The 22460-nt window shown below is 34.2% G+C and overlaps 1 long non-coding RNA gene across 2 annotated transcripts in view; it reads left to right on the top strand.

The window, feature by feature from the left end:
• LOC123619752 (uncharacterized) overlaps positions 1 to 22460 on the top strand; it is a 783931-nt gene that overhangs the window by 226764 nt on the left and 534707 nt on the right. For both annotated transcript variants that reach the window (XR_006728403.1, XR_006728402.2), the window contains exon 2: positions 13873 to 13955. This is a non-coding gene — a long non-coding RNA (uncharacterized LOC123619752). The remainder of the gene's footprint in view (positions 1 to 13872; positions 13956 to 22460) is intronic.

Here is a 22460-nt window from a genome sequence, read left to right as displayed (position 1 = left end):
CACTTTTTTGGAGCTTGTTTTTGAATTTTGTATACTTGGAGTCATATACCATGCACTCTTTTGTGCCTGCCTTCTTTTGTTCTTGTTCAGTATTAACATTCCTGAGATTCATCCATGTTGGTTCATTCAACAGTTATTTCATTTATGTTAATTATTGTATAGGATTCTATTATTTATGTATTCCACTTTTTACTGAAGTTTGGGTTGTTCCTAGGTTTTGGTTACTATGAATAATGCAAGTTATAAACATTCTTGTACTTTTCTTTGGACACATATGTATTAATTTTTTGGGTATACGTGTAGGAGAGGAATTTCTAGATCACAGAGTAAGATAGTTTCTGTTAGAATAAGTCATAGAGTAAGACAGTTTTCTGTTTTTTGCTTGCCGTTCTGAAGGAATAAACACACACACTCTCTCTCTGTCTATATATATATATCTGAGTATGTATGTATGTATATCTGGACAAGAATCTCAAGTTGAATATATGTATTACCAACATCTTTCCCTTCTCTGTGGCTTGCCTTTTTATTAATGATCACTTTTGATAAATAGAAGTTCTTAATTTTAATACAGTCCATTTCTTCAATATTTTCCTTTATAGTTAATGCTATTTGTGTCATGTATAAGAAATCTTTGTCTAGGCTAGGATTGTAAAAGTATTCTTTTATGTTTTCTTCTAAAAGGCCTGTTGTTTTGCCTGAAAAGATAAAATTTAGGTATAAAACCCCCTGGAATTGATTTTTGTCTCTAGAATATTGTAGCGGTTATTACTTTTGTCCCACATGGATGGACAAACCAGCATCAATTTTAGAAAAAGATTATCTGTTCTCTTCACTCTAATTCAGCAAGTCTAGTGTTAGACTCTTTATTCTGATTAATGGGTTTAATACCAATATTTGTCCCAATATCATACTATTTTTTACCTTAATTATAAGAGCTTTAGAATGAATCTTGGTATCTACTAGCTTAAATTCTCCCACCTTTTTCTTCTTCAAGACTGTCTTGGTCATTTTTGGCTCTTTGTGTTTTCATATACGTTTTAGAATTGGCTTGTTGATTTCTACACACAAAAAAAATCCTACTGGGATTTTGGTTGAATTTTCTTAAATGTATAAGTTAACTTGGGGAAAATTGACATTGTTACACTATTGAATGGTATCCCAAGCATGATATATACCTCCGTTTATTTAAGACTTCATATTTTCCTTCAGTAATGTTTTGTTCTTTTTAATGTAAAGACTTTCACATATTTCAATAGACTAAGTATTTGATATTTTTAATGATATTTTAAATAGTATCAATTAAAAGTTTCACTTTATTATTATTGTATATATTATTTGTATATACAAATGATACTTGTGTATGTTTTTAATATCCAGCAACCTTGCTAAATTCACATAGTAAATTTAATAATTTACTACAGATTTTTTTTTGTTTTTGTTTTTCTAAATGGACAATCATATCATCATGAGTAGCAGTAGTTTTATTTCTTTCTTTTCCACCATTATATATATTTTCTTTTTCTCACCTTATCACTTTGATTAAGAATCACTGTAACATAATTTACAGAAGTTGGTAGCAAGTGTCCTTATTTTTGTACCTGAATGGAAAAAATAAAGCTTTTAATATTTAGCTAAGCTTGATTTTTGCCGTAGGACTTTGAACTACATTTTATCATGTTAAAAGATTTTCCTTCTGTTCCTGATTTGCTATACATTTTTGCCATGGACATATTGAATTTGTTGAATTTTGTCAGTTGAATTGTATCAATTGAGATGGTCATATATTTTTCTCCTTTACATTCCAGAATAAAAAGGATTCCTAATTTATAATTCTTTTTATATATAGCTGGATTTGTTTTGCTGATATTTTGTTCAAGACTTTTACACCCACATTCTTGAGGGAAATTGGCCTATAATTTTCCTTTCTTTAAATGTCTTTGCCAGGTGTTGATGTCAAGGTCATGGTAGCCTAGTAAAACAAGCTGAGAAGAGTTCTCCCTTTTTCTGTTCTTTTCATGAATTTGTGTAAGTTTTTTTTTCTTAAATGTTGAAAGTAATTCAATAGTGAGGATAATTGCACCTTGATTGTTCTTTGCAGGAAGGTTTTTTAATTATAGATTTATTTTATTTAATGGTATATTCAGATTTTTCTCTCTTCTGTGTCAGATTTGGTAAAGTGTTTTCTAAAGGATTTTTTTTTTCACTTTACCTCATTGTTCAAATGTATTGACATTAAATTATTTATAATATCCTTCTTACCATTTTTAATGTTTCTAAGGTATGTAGTTATGTTTCCCTTTTCTGCAATTTGGTAATTTGAATCATCTTTTTTTTTTTTCTTATTCAGTGCTACTAAGGTTTATCTTTTCAAAATAGCAACTTTCAGTTTTATTGATTTTCTCTATTGTACATTTGTTTTCTATTTTATGAATTCGTGCTCTTATCTTTATTATTTATTTGCCTGTTTTTTTTTTCAGAATCAATTTCCTGTTCTTTTCTTAGTTCTTGAAGTGAGCATGTGGATCATTGATTTTTTGCCTTTTTTCTTTTCCAATGTATGTATTTATTATTAGAAATCTCCTAGGGACTACTTTAGCTATATTCTACGAGTTTTGATATGTTGCTTTTTGATAACTGTCATGTTCAAAATATTTTCTAATTTCCTTTCACATTTTTTCTTTATTTTGAATTATTTTACAGAAGTATTGCTGACCTTCCAAACATTTGGGAATGTTTTAATTCTTTTCTGTTGTTAATTTCTAGCTTGAATTTACTCCTGTCGGTAAACATACTCATATAATTTATATCTTCTGAAACTTTTGGAGAATTTAAAAAAAAATTTCCAGCATACTGTCACTTTGGCAAATGTTTCACACGTATTTGGGAAAAAAAAACTGTATTCTATAGTTGTTGGAAATGGTGTTCTATATAGATCAGTTAGGCCAAGTATGTTATTCAAATCTATCATCTCTGCAATTTTTTTTTTTGATCTTCTTGGGAAAGGGATCTACTAAACTGTCCAAATATTTTTTTGTGAACTTTTCTATTTTTTTCTCTTAGTACTATTGATATTTACTTTACATATTTTGAATCCATGTGCATATATTTCTAGAATTCTTACATCTTTTTGGTGGATTTACTCTTGTTTTCATGAAATGTTTCTCTATCTCTAGCAATTCCTGCCTTAAAATATATTTTGCTTGATAATGGTAAAATCAGTTTTATTTTGGTCAATGTGTTAATGGTCGATATTTTCTTATCTTTTTGTATTCAATAATTTGTGTACTTGCATCTAAAGGTGTCTCTTGTAAATAGTATAATGCTGGTTTTTTAAAGAAAATCTAGCTTGAAAATCTTTGCATTTTAGTTGGAATTTTTAGTTTATTTGTACTTTATGTAACTTGATATAATTGAGTTTAAATTGACCATCTTAGAATTTCATACTATTTGTCCCATTTGTGTTTGTTCTTGTTTTTCAACTTGTCTTCCTTTGTACTAAGTAGAAGATGTATTATGATTAGACTTTCCTCTCTGTTAGTTAGTTATACATATTTCAGTTGTGCTTTGCAAACAATTGTCTTAGTGGTTTTAGGGAGTACAACACAATTTCTATGTTTATTATAGTTTACATATTATAACTTTGTACTTTTTTGCCACTTCACAGAAAATATGAGGTCTTTACATTATTTTCATGCCATTTACTTCCTCTTACCTTTGTGTTACTTTTTTCAAGTATGTAACTATGTATTTTAAACTCCACAAAGTATCACTATTGTTTTATACAACCAATATTTATTTATTCTTGTCCACTTATTTACTTTTCTCATTGGTCTTCATTTCTGCCTGCTTTGTTCTACCTCTGAAATTAGTTTTCTTTTGCCAAGAAAATGTTCTTTTCATATAGGGCTATGAAGAAAATTCACCTTAGATTTTTTTTTTCTTTTGGTCTAAAAATATGGCTTTCCTTTTTCCTGGTATAGAATTCTAGGTTGACAGTTATCTTATTTCAACATTTTGAAGTTGTTAATTATTTTTTTCCTTAAGTTCACTTAGTTTCTGTTGAAAAGTCAACTGTCACTTTTGTTAATGCTCCTTTGAAGTAATGTGCTTTTTCACTCTGGCTGCTTTTAAAATATTCTTTGTCTTTAGTGTTTAGTGATTTAAATATTATGTGCCTAGTTAATGAATTTTCTCTGCCTGCGTCCCACTTGGGGTGTCATGAATCTGTGACTTGGTGGTATATTACATAATTTTGGTAACTGTTTCTTTAAACATTGCTTCTGCCCCATTTTCTCTGTCATCCCTTCTGGGATCCCAATTATAGACATGTTAGACCATTTCATCATGTTCCATTTACTCTTTTTTATATTTTCCATCATTTTTCATACTTGGTATATTTTACTGATCTATCTTTCAGTGTAATATTCCTCATCTCTGTTGTATCTAATATGCCATGGAATATTATTTTCAGTTATTTTTGGTTTACTTTTTAAATTTCAATATGATTAATTTTTGTGGATTCCAGTTCCTTGGTGCATTCTTCATCTTATATATTTTCTTAAATATAGTAACCACAACTTTTAAAATCAGTGTCTGCTTAACTCCAATTTTATGTTTATTTGCAGTGTGATTATTTCTATTGTCTATGTTTTTATTTTAGATTTTGGCTCGCTGAATCTATCTTCTGGTATGCCTGTAGTTTTGGACTGAATGCCAGACATTCTGTGTCTATCTTATTTTATTTTCTTCCAGAGAGAATTGGCTTTATTTGTGACAGGAAGTTAGAGGAATGGAAGATCATCTTGATTTAATCAAGAATTGAGATGATTGCAGGTCATGTTTGAATCTTTTTGTGCTGATCCAGTTCTGGTTTGCCCTCACTCCTAGATCTATTCCTTCATAGGTCTTAACTGAAAATGTTAGAAATTTCCCACAGTCTCTTCTTCTCCTTGGTATGCCCTATTCTGCTGCTTCCATGCTAAGAGAGAAGATGTGGTGCAGAATGTTGAAATGTTGAACTCTCTTCCTTATGGTTCCCTTTTCTCCAAAATCTGAATCTCTTATTTTTGACCATTTTAGTAGTCTCATAATTCATTTTGGTTTCTACAGACTTATGAATTTGCTCACACTTCTGGGTTGCCGTTTTCTGCTTGGGTACTCAGCCCCATGCCATGCATGAATAGGTAACTATTTTAAGAATAGAAGTGACAGAGAGGATCACGCTTACCTCTGTGCATTGCCTTTCTCTCTGGAATATTGGCCTCTCAAGTTCTGAAGTCTTGGTGAATCTCTGACATCTTTAAACATTTTTGCTTGTAATGTTATCTTTTTTTTTTTTTTTAATCTGAGAATTGGTCTATTCTGAACAGAATTATTCTGACAAGAACTCTGTCACAGTTGGAAGTATAATTTTTCAGACTGACCACTTTTGAGAACTGCTTTTAAGAGATAAATCTCTCCTTTTTGATTTCTTATTTCATAATCATGACTATGACTTTGCCTGAGTGTGCTTTTCTATTTTTTCTTAGTTCTCATCAATTGGTATTAATTACATATTTCCTTACGGTATTTGATCTTTTAAATTTATCTTTTAATGTTTTTAATTATTTATTTCTAGGGGGGTAGGTAATTGGGTTGATTTATTTATTTTAATGGAGGTACTGAGGATTGAGCCCAGGACCTCATGCATGATAACCATGCACTCTACCACTGGGCTATAATTTCCCCCTGGCATTTGATTTTAATGATCAAACATAGGGGCATCTGATCTAGAGTTGTGGTATATTTGAATGTAGAAACATTTTGGAAGAAGGGTAAGAAGTTGGGTTCTTTTGGAATTCCCCAAATAATATGTGATTTTGGAGACCCTTTTGGTTTTCAAAGCTCTTGATACAGTTTTCACAGGAATTTGTGACCAAAAAAAGAATAACAGACATCTCACTCTTGGTAATACATTTTTCCTCTTTTTCAAGTGATGCAGAGAATAAAACAAGTTGGAGAGGTCGGGAGATACACTGTGAGCTGCGATGGGAGAGTGAGGGAGGAGGGGCTTTGTGGTCATACTGACCTGTGTTTTAATTGTGGCCCCTTTTTCTAATAGTTACGTGACCTGGGAAAACATGCTTAGTTGCTCAGGCTTCTATTTTCACATAGTGCGTGCCATCCTCATAAGACTTCTGTGAGGATTAGATGGAAGATATATAAAAGGAAATGAGCACAGTGAATAACAGAGTAGGTGCTTGAATTCACCTCTGTCTTCCATTCCATAAGTGTAACTGTGATAGTGAAAGGTAGATATTTTATTGTAGGCTGTTTGATGTCTGTTTGGTTAGTCCAGTAGATTAGAACTATGTGGTAGTGAGACCTGAGTCATGGGTTAAAAGTCTGCATGAGCCAGACAATCTCACTCTCTCTCTTTCTGTCTGTTTCTCTTGTCTCTCTGTCTCTCCCTCTCTCTGTTTTTTTGTAATGCCCTCCACATCTGGGGTTATGAGGTAACAGAAAATGTAGACAAAAAACATTGCACATCCACTTCCACTTGAAGGAAAAATTACTCAAAACCGTGCCTGGAAGGTGGGTCAGTACCGTCACCTTGACATATGAGGTGCAGTATAGGGCAAAATAAAAAGCTATGTGAAACTTTCTTTAAGCCTGATTCTGTCCTGGGGCCTTAAGGTAGAAGACAAAGAGCCCATAGTGCCTTTGAAAAGGAACAAAAGTGACCTTGTTACAATCCACATTAACTGTCCAGCATTTCTAAAGCTTATTCTTAGAGCTAAGGGGCTGAGCAAGCTCTCACTGAGTAGTTAATGGTTCCATATTTGCCTCTCAAATCTGTGTACTTCTGATGCATGACTCATTGCTTTCAGGTGCAATAACTTGAACTACGTAAAACCAATTTTAATTCTAAATATAATTTTGACTCTTAGGGAAGTAGTATACAGCATGCATCACTTGAATTACAAAGTAGATAAAAATAGTCCAAATTAGGTTATCATCTGTACGTCAAACAGGTTGATTTCTCAGCTGCATCTTGAACTGTGGCATGGGGCGATTTTCTAAGTGAATCTAATTTAAATATGGCACACAGGCAGGCAAGCCTCTCTAAGGTATTCAGGTAATTTGAGAACGATGCCAGTTCTGTTCCAAGAGTTCACTCTCATTCTTTGGCTTTTTGATTTTTAATAAGCTTTTAAAGCTTCATTTCTTGATAGCAACATATTTGCTATCCTCTGGTACCTTACATGATTTTAGTTGTTACCTTAAATTGGCAACATTCACATTATTAAGAAGAGTGACTGTTTGATGGATCATTAGATTTGATTTTAGGGTTTTCCTTGCCCATTTACATTAATCAGTTTTATGTACCTTGTGCCTTGGTTCTTTTTCCCAGTTCACATAAATATTGATGTCATCTTCAATTGGAAGTTTCAGAAAAGAAATTGGAATGAGAAAGCTGGCTCCAGTAGCCATCAGTTGTAAAACCAATTCCCGTCATATCTATCAAAATTAGCTACTTTTTCAGTACATAAAATCCATTTATGCAAAGGGAAAATCAAATAAACTCTCATTAAAAAAATCTGTATTAAAGTTTTTCCATTTCCATCATTAAAAATGATTTTCCACTGCTACCAGACAAATTATAGTATTTTTCTAATAACTCATATGAAAAACCTATCAGTTTGTAAAATAAATAATCTTTCTATGAAATTGTTTAACTATTTACTTTCTCCATTCATTCTGAACTCTTTTAGTTTCAGAGTAACTTGGTTTAAACTAAGGTCATACCATTGCTTTGTTAACTGGATTTAGATTTTAAACACATCTATTTAATAAAAGAGCTCTTATAGGATGATGAATGGAAATGAAAAGAAGTTTCCTGAGAGCTGAGTGCTCTGGAGTCCTGAGCTCTAAAACTAAAATGGCCAGCACATAAACCTGAATAAGGAGGAAGACTGGAAGGCAGTCATCTTTATCTGATGGCTTCACCCCCGACCTGCTTTCAATTCTGTCTTGCTAAAATGCTTTAGAAACATACTGTTCAATATAGTAGCCAATCTGTGGGGATTCTTAAAAATAGACTATGTTTTAGAGCAGTTTTAGGTTCACAGCAAAATAGAGAGGAAGGTACAGAGATTCTTCATATGCCTCTGCCCCAACATGTGTATAGCTTCCTCCATCATCAGCATCCCCCTGCAGAGTGGTACATTTGTTACAAGTGATGAACCTACACTGGTTGACACATTATCACCCAAAGTCCATAGTTTATATTAAGATTGACTCTTGGTATTGTATATTCTATAGGTTTGGACAGATTTATGACAGGTACACACCATTACACTACCACACAGAATAGTTTCACTGCTCTAAAAATCCTCTATACTTGCCTATTCCTCCTGTCCTCCCCCCAGTCCCTGGTGACCACTGACCTTTTTACTGTTTCCAGAGTTTGCCTTTTCATTGAGTTAGATACAGTTGGAATCATATAATATGTAGCCTTTTAAGGTTGGCTTCTTTAACTTAATAATATGTATTTAAATTCTCTCCATGGCTTGATATCTTATTTCTTTTCAGGACTGAATAATATTCCATTTTCTGGATGTATCACACTTTATTTATCCATACAACTACTGAAGGACACCTTAGTTACATACAAGTTTTGCCAATTGTGGATAAAGCTACTATAAACATCCATGTGCAGGCTTTTGTATGTATATAAGTTTTCAAGTCCTTTGGGTAAATACCAAGGCACACAATTGCTGGGTCATATATGGTAACGCAAACTGTCTTCCAGTGTGGCTGTACCATTCTGCATTCCTACTAATGGATGAGAATTCCAGTTGCTCCACCTCCTCACCAGCATTTAGTATTCTCAGTGTTCTGGATTTGGGCTATTCTAATAGGCATGAAGTGGAATCTCATTGTTGTTGTAATTTGCATTTCCCTGATAACATGTAAGGTGGGGCATTTTTTCACATGCCTATCAGTCATCTGTGTATCATCTTTCCTGTGGTGTTCCAGTCTTTGATTCATTTTTTAAAATTGTGTTGTTTTTTTTTTCTTATTGTTAAGTTTTAATTTTTCATTAAAAATTTTTGATAGTAGTCCTTTATCAGATAGGTCTTTTGTATAAGGTTTTTTCTAGTCTGTGGTTTGTCTTTTTTTTTTTTTTTCTCTTGACAGTGCCTTTCTTTTACAGAACAGAAATGTCTAATTTTAATGAAGTCTTGCATATCAGTTATTTCCTTATGCATCGTGCCTTCAGTGTTGTATCAAAAAGTCATCACCAAACCCAAGGTCATCTCAATTTCTCCCATGCTATCTTCTGGGACTTTTATAGCTTTGCATTTTTACAGTTAGATCTGTGATCCATTTTGAGTTAATTTTGGGGGGAAGATGATTCTTTTTTTTTTTTTTTTTGGAATGTAGATGTCCAGGGTTCTAGCACTATTTGTGCTGTAGAAGTTATGTATTTCAAAAATTGAAGTCTCAAAAACTTAAATTTCAAAAAAGAAGACTATCTTTTCTCTGTTATATTGCCTTTTCTCCTTTGTCAAAGATCAGTTACTATGCATATGTGGTTCTATTTCTGGGTTCTCTATTCTGGTCCATTGATCTATTTGTATATTCTTTTGCTGACACCACACTCTTTTGATTACTATAGCTTAATAGTAAGTCTTGAATGTGGTTAATTTCAGTCTTTAAGCTCTGTTCTTCTCCTTCAGTATTGTGTTGGATATTCTGGGTATTTTGCCTCTCTATACAAACTTTAGGATAAGTTTGTCAATATCCACAAAATAACTTACCATAATTTTGATTGAAATTGCATTGACTTTATAGATAAAGTTGGGATGAACTAACATATTGACAATATTGAGTTTTCCCATTCATTAACATGAGTATCTCTCATTTATTTTTTTTTTAATTTTTTTATCAGAGTTTTGTAGTTTTCCTCATATAGACCTTGTACACATTTTGTTAGATTTATACATAAATAATTTATTTTGGGGGAGTTAATGTAAATAGTATTGTGTTTTAATTTCAAATTCCACTTGTTCATTGCTGGTATATAGGAAAGGAATTGCCTTTTGTATATTAACCTAGTATCCTGCAATTTTGCTATAATTATTTATTAGTTTAAGAAGTTTTTTTTTGTTGTCAGTTCTTTTGTTTTTTATACATAGGTGATCATGTCATCTGTGAAAAAAAGACAGTTTTATTTCTTCCTTCCCAATCTGTGTGAATTTCTTTTCTTGTCTTTTTTTTTTTTTTTTTTTTGGTCTCTTTTCTTGCATTAGCTAAGACTTTTAGGACAATATTGAAAATCAGTGGTGAGAAAGGATGTCTTTGCCTTGTTTCTGATCTTAGTGGAAAAGCTTTGAGTTTCTATCATTAAGTGTGATACTAGTTGTAGGTTTTTGGTAGATGTTTTTAATCAAGTTGAGGAAGTTCCACTCTATTCCTTATTTACTGAGAATTTTTTTTTAATCATGAATGGGTATTGGATTGTGCCAAATGCTTTTTTGCATCTATTACTATGACCATGGGATTTTTGTTTTAGTCTGTTGATATAATGAGTTACATTAATTGATTTTCAAATGTTGACCCAGCCTTTCATAACTGGTAAATTCTACTTGGTCATGGTGTATAATTCTTTTTATGCATTATAGGATTTGATTTGCCAATATTTTGTTGAGGGTTCTTGCATCTATTTTTATCAGACATAATGGTCTGTAGTTTTCTTATAACGTCTTTGTCTAATTTTGATACTAGAGTAATGCTGGCCTCATAGAATGAGTCATGAAGTATTTCCTCTCTTCTGTCTTCTGAAAGAAATTGCACAGAACTGGTATAATTTTTTCCTTAAATGTTTGGTAGTCTTCATCAGTGAAGCCACCTGAGCCTGGTGGTTTCTGTTTTGGACAGTTATTAGCTATTGATTAATTTTTTAAACAGATACAATTTTATTCAGATTCCTATTTCTTCTTTTGTGAGTTCTGACAGATTGTGTCTTTCAAGAAATTTTAGTCCATTCCATCTAGGTTATAAAATTCATACACATGGAGTTATTCATAGTATTTATTTGCTTTTAATGTCCATGGAATCTGTGGTGATATCCCTTCTTTCATTCCTTATATTAGTAATTTGTGTCCTTTCTCTTTTTTCCTTAGCCTGGCTAGAGGCTTATCAATTTTATACATTTTATTGATCTTTAAAAAAAAAAACAGCTTTTGGTTTCATTGATTTTCTCTACTGATTTTCTACTTTCAACTTCATTGCTTTCTGCTTGAATCTTTGTTATTTCTCTTATTCTGCTTACTTTCGATTTAATTTGGTCCTCATTTTTCTAGTTTCCTAAGTGGAAGCTTAGATGATTGATTTTAGATCTTTCTTTACTTCTAATATATGCACTCAATGTTATAAAGGTCCCTCTATGCACTGCAATCACTGCATCCCCCCAATTTTGATGTTTTGTTTTCATTTTCATTTAATTAAAAATATTTTAAAATTTCTCTTGAGATTTCTGCTTTGACTCATGTATTATTTAGAAGTATGTTGTTTACTCTCCAAGTATTTTGGGGTTTTCCAGCTATCTTTTTGTTACTAATTTCTGGTTTAATTTCCCAATAGTCTGAGAGCAGACATAGTATGATTTCTATTCTTTTAAATTTTTTAGGGTTATGTTTTATGGTCTAGAATATAGTCTGTCTTGGTGTATGTTCCAGATTAACTTGAGAAGATGTGTATTCTACTGTTCTTGGATGAAGTAGTCTATATATGTCTGTTGTATCCTGTTGATTGATGGTGATTTTGAGTTCAACTGTGTCCTTACTGATTTTCTGTCTCCTGGATCTGTCCATTTCTTATACAGGTGAGTTGAATTTTCCAACAATAATAATGGATTCATCTGTTTCTCTTTGCAATTCTATCAGGTTTTGCCTGACATATCTTGACACTCTGTTGTTAAATGCATACATGTTAAGAATTGTTATATATTCTTGGAGGACTGATTACCTCATCATTATATAATACTCTTTTTGATTCCTGAAAACTTTTCTTGCTGTGTAGTCTGCTTTATCTGAAATTAATGTAGCAATTCCTAATTATTTTTGATTAGTCTTACCATGGTATATCTTTCTCCATCCACTTACTTTTAATCTATATATGTCGTTATATTTTAAATGGGTTTTCTTAGATAACATACAGTTGGATCTTGTTTTGTGATCTACTCTAACAATCTCTGCCTTTCAGTTGATGCATTAAGACCATTGATATTCAAAGTGATTATTGATAAAGTTGGATTAATATCTACTGTATTTGTTACTGTTTTCTATTTGTTGCTCTTTTTTTTTTTTATTGAGGTATAGTCGGTTTACAACATTGTGTTAGTTTCTGGTGTACAGCATAATGTTTCAGTCATACATATACATACATATATTCATTTTCATATTCTTTTTCATTATAGGTTACTACAAGATATTGAATATAGTTCCCTATGCTATACAGAAGAAACTTATTATTTATTTTATACATAGTAGTTAGTATCTGCAAATCTTGAACTCCCAATTTATCCCTTTCTACCCTCTTCCCCCCACAACCAATAACTGTAAGTTTAAGTTTGTTGTCTATGTCTGTGAGTCTGTTTCTGTTTTGTAAATAAGTTCGTGTCTTTTTTTTTTTTTTAAGATTCCATATATGAGTGATATCATGTGGTGTTTTTCTTTCTCTTTCTGGCTCACTTTACTTAGAATGATTTCCAGATTCATCCAAGTTGCCCTTGTTTTTGTTTCTATTTTTTTCTTCCACTCTTTTTCTAATTGAGCAGTTTATATAATGCTATTTTCTCTCCTTTCTCAACATATCTGTTGTACTTCTTTTTTGTGCACTTTTTTTTTGTGGTTGCCCTAGATTTTGCAGTATACATTCATAGCTAATCCAAGTCCGCTTTCAAATAACACTATACCATTTTATGGGTAGGGTGAGTACCTTATAATAATAAAATAATCCTAATTCTTTCCTCCTGTCCCTTGTATCATAGTTGTAAATCATTTTACTTACACATAAGCATATGTATACAATTTTACATAAGCATGCATAATTGAATACATCTCCTGAATCTGTGGTTTGGTGTCTGACATTAATTTGGTGAAATTCTCAGTCATTATTAAAAAAAATTTTTTTTATTGAAGTACAGTCAGTTACAATGTGTCAATTTCTGCTTTGCAGCATAATGTCCCAGTCATGTATATACATACATATATTTGTTTTCATATTCTTCTTTTTTCTTTCTTTTTAATTGAAGTACAGTCAATTACAATGTGTCAGACTTTGGTGTACAGCACAATGTCCCATTCATGCATATATATACATATATTCATTTTCATATTCTTTTTCATTAGTTATAAGATATTGAATATAGTTCCCAGTGCTATACAGAAGAAATACATTTTTTAGTCTATTTTTATATATAGTGGCTAACATTTGCTAATCTCAAACTCCCAAATTTATCCCTTCCCACCCCCTTTCCCCTGGTAACCATAAGATTGTTTACTATGTCTGTGAGTCTGTTTCTGTATTGTAGATGAGTTCCTCAGTGTCCTCTTTTTTTCTTTTTTTAGATTCTACATATGAGTGATATCATATGGTATTTCTCTTTCTGGCTTACTTCACTTAGAATGACGATCTCTAGGTCCATCCATGTTGCTGCAAATGGCATTATTTTTTAAATATATAAAATAAATATTTTAAATGTATCTTTTTCTTTCTTCTCCTTTTGATATTCCCATTATGTGTATGTTACACCTTTTATAATTGTACCATGGTCCTTGGACATTCTGTTCTCTCATTTTTTTTCTCTTTGATTTTCAGTTTTGGAGGTTTCTATTGTGATATCCTCAAGTGAAGAGAATCATTCCTCAGACGTGTCCAGCCTGCTAATAAGCCCATCAAAGGTACTCTTCATTCTTCATTTCTGTTAAAGTATTTTTAATCTCAAGCATTTCATTTTGGTTCTTTTTTAGAATCCCTATCTCTTTGCTTTCATTGCCCATCTGTATAGTTTCGTGCTGTCTACTATATCCATTAGATACAGTACATTAATTACAGTTGTTTTAAATTCCTAGTGTGCCAATTCCAACATCTCTGCTATATCTGACTCTGATTTTGATGCTTTCTATATCTCTTCAAATTTTGTTTTTTGCCTTTCAGTATGTTTGGTAATTTTTTCTTGATAGCTGGACATAGTGTAGCTGTGGAAAAAGAATTGCTCTAGATAGGCCTTTAGTAATGTGGTGGAGAGGGGTGGGGGGAGGAGAAGCATTCTGTAGTACCATGATTAGGTCTCACAGTTTTGTAGTAAGCCTATGCCTCTGGACCATGAACTTCACAAGTGTTTCTCAGCAGGATGGTTAGAGTGGGCTAGAGTCGGGTATTTTCCTTCCCACATATGGAAGACTAGAGACAGCTGTAGTTGGGTATTTGCCTTCCTCCAGACCATTTAGGTTCTGATAAAGTTGTAGCAGGTTAGGCTCTGGTTAAATAGTTCTCCTGAGGGCAAACCTTATTAAGAAGAGCAGAGTGCTTTGGCATAATTCAAAAAAATTCCTTTACCCCTCCCCCTGCTGGAAGCAGAAGGGGATTTTTCTCTGATAGTCACCGTAAGAGAACCTGGTAGAGGTCTAGAAAATAAAACTTAGCAAGTGTTCCCCACCACCACCCCGCCCAGTGACTTGGTCTCCCTGGAGTTTTTCATCTCTCAGACTTGTTCACAGTGAGCCTCCAGCAATTCATTAACTGCAGTTCAGGTTTTCCTGCCCTGTTACTGGTTTCCACAGAGGTTGCAGCTCCTGGATTTCTGTTCCAGGAAGTTGTGATCCTCTCTCTCTGTCTGTCAATCTCTCCAGTTTGGGGAGCAGCAGTTTTCCCTGCAATCTCACTTCTCCTGTGGATCTAAGAAGAGTTGTTGATTTTTTAAAATTTGTTCAGCTTTTTACTTGTTGTTGGGATAGACTGATGATTTCCAAGCTTCTTCTTGTAGGACCAGAAACTGAAAGTCATCTGCGTGTTTAAATTTAAATTCATTAAAATTGAACAAAATGTAAAGTTCAATTCCTCGGTCACATTAGCCATATTTCAAGGGCTCAGTATCCACATGTGACTAGTGACTACCATGTTGGACAGCGCAATACAGAACATTTCCATCACTGAAATTTTTGTTATGTTAACTTGCTCTATAATATCACATCACTCCCTCTCCTTGGCATAGAAATGAGTAATCAGAATTGGGAAAAATAAAAGAAATACTACAACCAAAACATTGGCTTTATCCAGAGTATTATCCTGGCTTCTTGGGAGCCTATGATTCTGCCAGCCAGACCCTGAACCATTAATCTGGTTTTCAGTGGAGATATTCATGTATTTTTTTCCATTTCCCTCCCTGAGTTCTTTTCTGAAGAGACTTTGCTTGTAGTCCCTGACTTGTTTAATGAATGGTTGTTAACATTCCTTGGCTTGTCACTGTACTTTCCATCTGTGATATATTGTGGCTTATCAGCACACCAGGATATTCACTCATGATTTTAGAGTGCTTTTCAACTACCATTCGTTGCAATTTCTTTCCTCTTTTTCAAAATTGAGAAAAGGGCGCTTTTTTGGCTCAGTTGATTATCGGTCTCCAATTCAACTTGAGATACACAGATGAGCTCGTGCTTGAAAGGAAGGACCATGATTTCCGGGCACAGCGACTCCTCTGCAACCTCTTCAGGGGTTAGCTCCTTCCTTTATCACACCCCTGCTCCACGGGACTTGCAAGTGGAATATGTGTTTTCCTTGCTCCTCATTTCAACTTTCAAGCCATTATTCCTCCCTCTCCTTTCTAAAGTCATGTCTTTGAATCTCGGGTCGTCTGACCATACCATCTGCTGCCTTTCCTTGTGGCAGTCCTCCATAGCACCCTGTTCCCTTTCAGTTCCTTTGGTGCTCTTTGAGAGGTTTTAGCTCACTTCTGTATTCTCTCTAGCACTGCTCCCATTATAATTCCTTGTGATTTCGGTTCCACGCAGATGATCCTTCAGTTCTTGATCTCTCAGTTCCTTGTCCACCTTCCAGCTCCAGTAACTGCATGGTCACACTCTAGACCTTGTCATATTAATACCTTTAACTCTTCCGTAATCGCCATTTCAAGCATCCTCTTCTCCTATCTTGCTTCTCACTTTCTCTAACATTCTTACTTCAGTGCCACTGCTAAGACCTGTAAGCTGCCCTTTTACACTGTCTACTACTCCTCATATTCTCACTTCTCACCTTTCATCAATTCTCTTTGCCTCTTTCTTCCTTCCTTAAACACTCTTGGTACAACCAACACTGTTGCCATCTAACTCTCTTGTCAACTCTGCACTGGCTCCTTTACAGACTTGAAAAAAAGCACCCAGTCATCTCACTTTAAATTCAAGTCTGAAAACGTCCCAGCGATTCCTCAGTTTTGCCAGGCAGTCAGGCTACATTTCCCCAGCACGTCCATTCTCTCGCTCCTGATCCTGGATGACTGCTTCATGCCATCTCTATTATCCTCAAGCCTTCACTCTCATTTGATGATTCTGCTCCCTATTTTACAGAGAAAACAGTAGCACTAAGAAGCTGTTCCACAGAAGCTCTGCCATTCCATCTAACCTCCTCGTGCATGTATGCCTGTTTCCTCTCCTTCCCTTCTGTTGCTGTGCATGACCCGTCTGTGCTTCAGTCAAATGCCATTCCTTCTCCGTCTGTATTTGTTGATCCCTTTCCCCCTCGTCTAGACAAAGATATCGCTCCAGCTTCTTTCCCTTCTCTGTCTCACGTTGTCAGTGCTAAGCCATCTACTGGATTATTCCTATCAGCATAAATACATGCTATAATTTTTCCCATCCTTAGAAAAAAATTTTTTCTTTCCCTCCCTTTTTTCCCCCTAGACCTCTACTCCATTTTTCTTTTTCCTTTTACAGCCAAATTAATCAAAACTGTTTTCTGCATTCACAACACCAGTTCAAGTCCTTTCATTTGCTCTTGAACTCAGTTCAGTCAAGACTTTGACCCCATCATGCCAGTGAAATGGTGAAAATCATCAATGATTGTCATGTTGTGAAATAAAATGGTCAGTTCTCAGTCCCCATCTCGTTGGACCTATCAGCAGTGTTTGACTCGCCTGATCACTCAATCTCGAAAAACTTGCTTCCCTTAGTTACCAGTAAAATTCACTCTCCTGCTTTCACTTGACTTCACGGGTGTCTCCTTAGTCTAGTCTCGTTTGCTGGTTCTACCTCATCTTCCTGACAGCTAAATGTTGAACTGCTGCAGGCTTCAGATCTTGGGTATCTCCTCTTCCCTACCTACACTCCTTTCTGTGGAGATCTCACCCAGTCTGATGTTTTATTTTCTTTTAAATGCTGATCCTTCCCCTATTTATATCTCTAGCTCAGATCACTGTTACTGAACTCCAGACTTACATATCCAGTTGCCATCTCAATGACAATCATCTCGCATTTACATGTGCAAAACTCGACTCCTGATTGTCTCACTCTCTTCTCCCAGCTAGACCTCCATTCCTGTCGAAGGAAAATGTCCCCATCGTACGCTCTCACAGCACCGAGTCCCCATCCTTTACAGTACTCACCACATGTGAAGTTCTCAGTTTATGTGACTCCAATTCATGTCTATCTCACAGATAGACTATCATCTCCTTAAGGACCAGTGCCTTGGCTGCTGTTTCTTTTTATTGTATCCCTAGTACCTAGCACACAGCATAGAGATCAAAAAGAAATATTTAAGAAAATAATACATAGGTATAAATATTTTAAGGAACAAAGATGGTGGAATATTTACAGATCAAATCCTGTTGAAATAAACCAGCAATATTTACCTGAAATAGACTAAGTCTATTTTGGAGATGCCACTTATCTCTTCTAGGTGTCAAAATATCTAGCCTAAGGGTTTAAGAAGAATTGAAAGCCTATAGCACTGTGGTTAAAAGCATGGGATTTGGAATCAGACTCTTTCTGAGTGTCAGTTCTTCATCTTTTAGATGGGGGACCATCTTTTAAATGTGACCAAGCTCTGAGTCACAGAGCTTCTGTGAAAATTTAATAATATGGTACATATATTTAGAGAGTAAAACCTAAATATGTATTTAATGTGTGATGATGATGATGGTGATGATGCCTGGAGTTAGCTGTATACCGAGCAGGGTACTCTGGAGCACAGAGGCAGAAGGGGCTAATACTGCTTAGGGAAGTTAAAAATTGCTTCACAGAGGAGATGATGTTTCAACTAGCTTTAAAAGACAAGCAGGAAGTTGCCAGGAAGAGAACAGAGGGAAAGGTACAGAAGACTAAATAAGCATGGTCAGAAAATACTCTCTAAGGGAAATGTAGCTAGAGTGGGAGGGAAATTATCTGAAATTGGGAATTTTAAAAATATATTTTTGTGTTAGTTTTAAAGTCTGAATAGTTGACTAGAGATTTCTTTAAGTGGCTATAGCATCTCTTTATTCTTATTAAAAAAGAAATTAATACTATTTAGGGGAAATATGAAAAATACAGAAAAGCATATATGTATATACATGTATGTGTATTTGCGTATATATATGCACACATTACAATTTAAGGTGTTCTTTCTGGAGACAATCTTTATTGTCCTTTTGATATCTGAGTATTTCTTTTTAGTTTTTTTCTATATTTATATGCATTTTTACATAAGTAGATTGTAATGTATAAATGGTTTTGCATTCTCTTCTTTCCTCCTTAATATTCTAATGTAAGTATACTTTGCTGAGTGCTTGCAATGTCTCAGACTGTGTACCACCAGTTATGTATACTATTTCTAAGTGACTATGCCTTTATAAGTATCATTAAAAATTAGAAAGTTGAGATTAGTTTTCTAGAGCTAAAGAAATGTTAGAAGCAGGATTCAAACTCCTAACTCCAAAGTACATCCTTACAACTTTTTAAACCTCCATAGTGATATTTAATTGCTACAAAATAATATTTCATTGTTATGAATACACCATAATTTACTTAAGTATACCTCTATTTTCAGATATTTTGGTTGTTTGCGACTTGTCACTATTATAAATAATGCCAGTAATGAACATCTTTGGAGTCTATGTTATTTCCTGTATTTAGGGCTCATATATTATAAGACATTCCTAGAATTCATTATCAGGTCAAAAGGCATGAACTCACGGCATATTGACATTTTGCTTTCCAGAAAAACCCATGGCATTTCTGGTATTCTATAAACAGTTTACTTCAATGAAAAGATTTCCTACTTTTGATTGATAGGCCACAGATACAGTGCTTTATTGATCTCCTTATAATGAAGTTACTACCATAAATGATTCAGTGCAGTGCTTTCTTTATTCAACTCGTAATCCACAAAAATAAAAATTATTATAATGATTGTGGGCTTAAGTGAAATCCCAGGATAATATAAATTGTTAAAAAGAAACCCAAATAACAAAAACTGTGACAATGACAACAAAATCAACCAAAAATCCCTCTTCCCAGCCTATCTAAATGTGTTTTGGTGTCTAAATAAAGAATGTGCTGTCATTTCCTGACAAAGCAAAGTCTGCCCTTGTGTGTTTCATGAGAGGTGAATGTTGCTCAGAGGGGAGACTTTGATCACCCTCTCTGTTTCTAGGACATGCTTTTACGTTGGCAGTACCTGAAATTTATCCAAATAGACTTTCAAAGCTCCCAAGTGTTCTAAATTTATCTCACTCAATTTCTTTGGTTTAGAAACTAGTTTGGAAATCTCACAAGGCCAACTTGTCTTCAGTAATTTCTAGTGCTTCTTGTTTGGGGCAGGCTAGAAAAAGCTCTGAGAAGTTGCTAAATTTGGTGCTTGGCAGAAACCATAACACACAGGGAGAAATACATGAAGTGTAAAACCTAAAATATCAAAACTCTTTGACATTTCAAACTAATTTCAAATGTACAGAGATTATAAAATCATAACATCTGTATAAATCAGCTGTGTAGACAACCTATATTAATAGAAGCAAAAAAGGAAGTAATGGAATAATAGATTTCTTTAATATATACTAGTCATTCTGTAAATCTAATGTTTGCATATGAATGGGGTGAGTTAGTCCAAGGGATAAAAGTCTATATATTTTCTTCTACTGATTAAAAACAGTGTTAGAATTTGCCAAAAATGAACATTTAATGTATGGATCAACAAGAAAGACCAGTATTGTGATTAAAAAAATAGAATTGTTCCTAGAAGACCTGGTCTTAAGTCCTGGCTTCACGCATGTTTACTGTATAACTTGGGGGGCAATTTACTCAAATAGTCTACATCTAAATTGCTCCATCTGTAAGATGGAAATAACAATATCCAGCACCCTGAATTGTTCTAAAGATTAAAATGAGACAATGTTCATTTAAGCATGAAAGCTTTGTGAAAACCCTAAAGCCCTCTATAAATATGAAGTGTTATTTTAATTTAATTTTTTGTTAATTGCAAATTAAACTAAGAGCTCCTGTTGTTAACTGAGAATGAGGTTCTCATGAAGTTTAAGAAAAAATTTATCTTTTAAATTTGGCAAAGGAAAATTGTTAATTAGCCTGGGATGTTGTGTATGATTATTTCTTAGGTGTAGACGTTTAGGCAGCTGTTAATGAATTGTAATTGTCCCCTCGCCCCCCTCTCTCTACCCCTCCCCCATTCCTCCTGCTCCTAGTCAGTCACCAGAGAAATGCAGTTTTATTATCCAAGTGGTCCTTTCAAGTGACAGGAAAGGGGACAGCAAAAAATGAGTTTTCATCAATAACATGGACCCTTTTGTGGGTTTAAGTACCAAAATGACATGGGACTAGGTAAGAGAATGGCTGAATTCTGGAGATATATTTAGACATTCTACTCCCTCCCCCACTGCAACAAAGTGATGTCACCATGAATAGAGTTTGGCAGAGATGATGCAGTAAAAAAATGACTGTTCAGTGTTTGGGGAAATTCCAAGCAAATTGGATATTAAGGGAAAACCCATAAATAGGTATTTGAATCGAGGCCCATTAACTCCCAATAGACTCCCAAGCTAATTTCCTTGGAAGGATGAGTCTATAGTGTTGTCTGATATGCAGATGTTCTTACAGAGGCAATGTGTGCACAGCCCAGAGGAGATTTTGACCATGGTTCTGCTGCATTTGGCTCAAGTTACTACTAGTAATAGGCTTATACTCAAATATCTGTCTGTGAGTAATTGTAGTCAGTGGAAATTGTTAGTGAGTAACAGGGAGATGGATTTGGCATTGCGTTTTGAAGAATGGAACAACTGCTTAGTATTTATTCTGCCTATGAATCTGTACTTCAAACATCTGTTAGTCATCCAGATAACTTCTCCTTGGTAAATATATTTACAAAACCACCTTTGTTGGTTGTTGATAGTTTTTTTGTCTTCCATTTTTGACCAATCTTCTGGTTCTGGTAGTTATGTCAGGATTGAATTTTCCATGCAGATATGAATTAGGTGTTATCTTCTTTCACCCTGTGAATGCAAGATTTCCCCGTTGTATATTTTAAGATAAAAATCTTTCCTAATTGTTAACAATTCTAGCCATACAAGAGCTAATGGAATAGCTGTTGTTTAATGGGTATAAAATTTCAATGAAAAGATGAGATTTTCTGGAGATTGGTTGCACAACAATGTGAATGTGCTTAACAACCCTCAACTGTACACTTAAAAATGGTTAAGATGATAACATTTTTTGTTAGGTGTATTTTATCAAAATTAAAAAAAAAATTAAGTTCATGGAGTAAAAATGAAAGTCTCCCCTTTATCCATATCTCAATCCTACTTTCCTCCCAAGTCTGGCTGTAGGGCAAGGTCAACTCTGTAACCTTGAATGCAGTTACAGACTTTGGGAGCAAGGCAGTTCCTTCCTGATCAAAATAAAACTTCTTCATAAAAAATCCCATTAGCAATAGTGCCTAACAGCTCCATCTTTTTTTTTTTTTTAATGGTATAATCTTATAAGTTATTGCAAAATGAATACATTTTCATGTTCACATTACTTTGGTTTCTGATTCATTTTTCTTACATGAAGACATTTTAAGATAATGTGAAAGACACAGCCCCAGATACCATCATGGGGTTTTCCCCTTCTGTGACAGCTCACTCAGGGACTCCGGGACAAGAGTAAAAGAGGAGAAAACTTATTTTAGCTTGTCACTTAATTAGTGCATATTTTCTTGTTTATTGTGGTCTCATCACCATATACCTGTTTGTTCCACATTATAGACAGAATACTAGCAACTTGGGAGCTCGTCTGCCTGCCTGAGTTGGATCTGCCTGAGTGACTGTTGCATGTCCTGTTCCTTGTTCTCTGAGTCATGCCTTCCCCAACTGTGTGTTTTTGCCAAGACGGTGCACAAACAAGTTGTTCATTGTTTAATCTGTCAGTGGGGCCAGGACTTGAAGC

Source organism: Camelus bactrianus, chromosome 8 (genome assembly GCF_048773025.1).
Source record: "Camelus bactrianus isolate YW-2024 breed Bactrian camel chromosome 8, ASM4877302v1, whole genome shotgun sequence".
NCBI lineage: Eukaryota > Metazoa > Chordata > Mammalia > Artiodactyla > Camelidae > Camelus > Camelus bactrianus.
The sequence above is the reverse complement of the archived record's forward strand: the minus strand, read 5'-3'. Positions and strand labels throughout refer to the sequence as shown.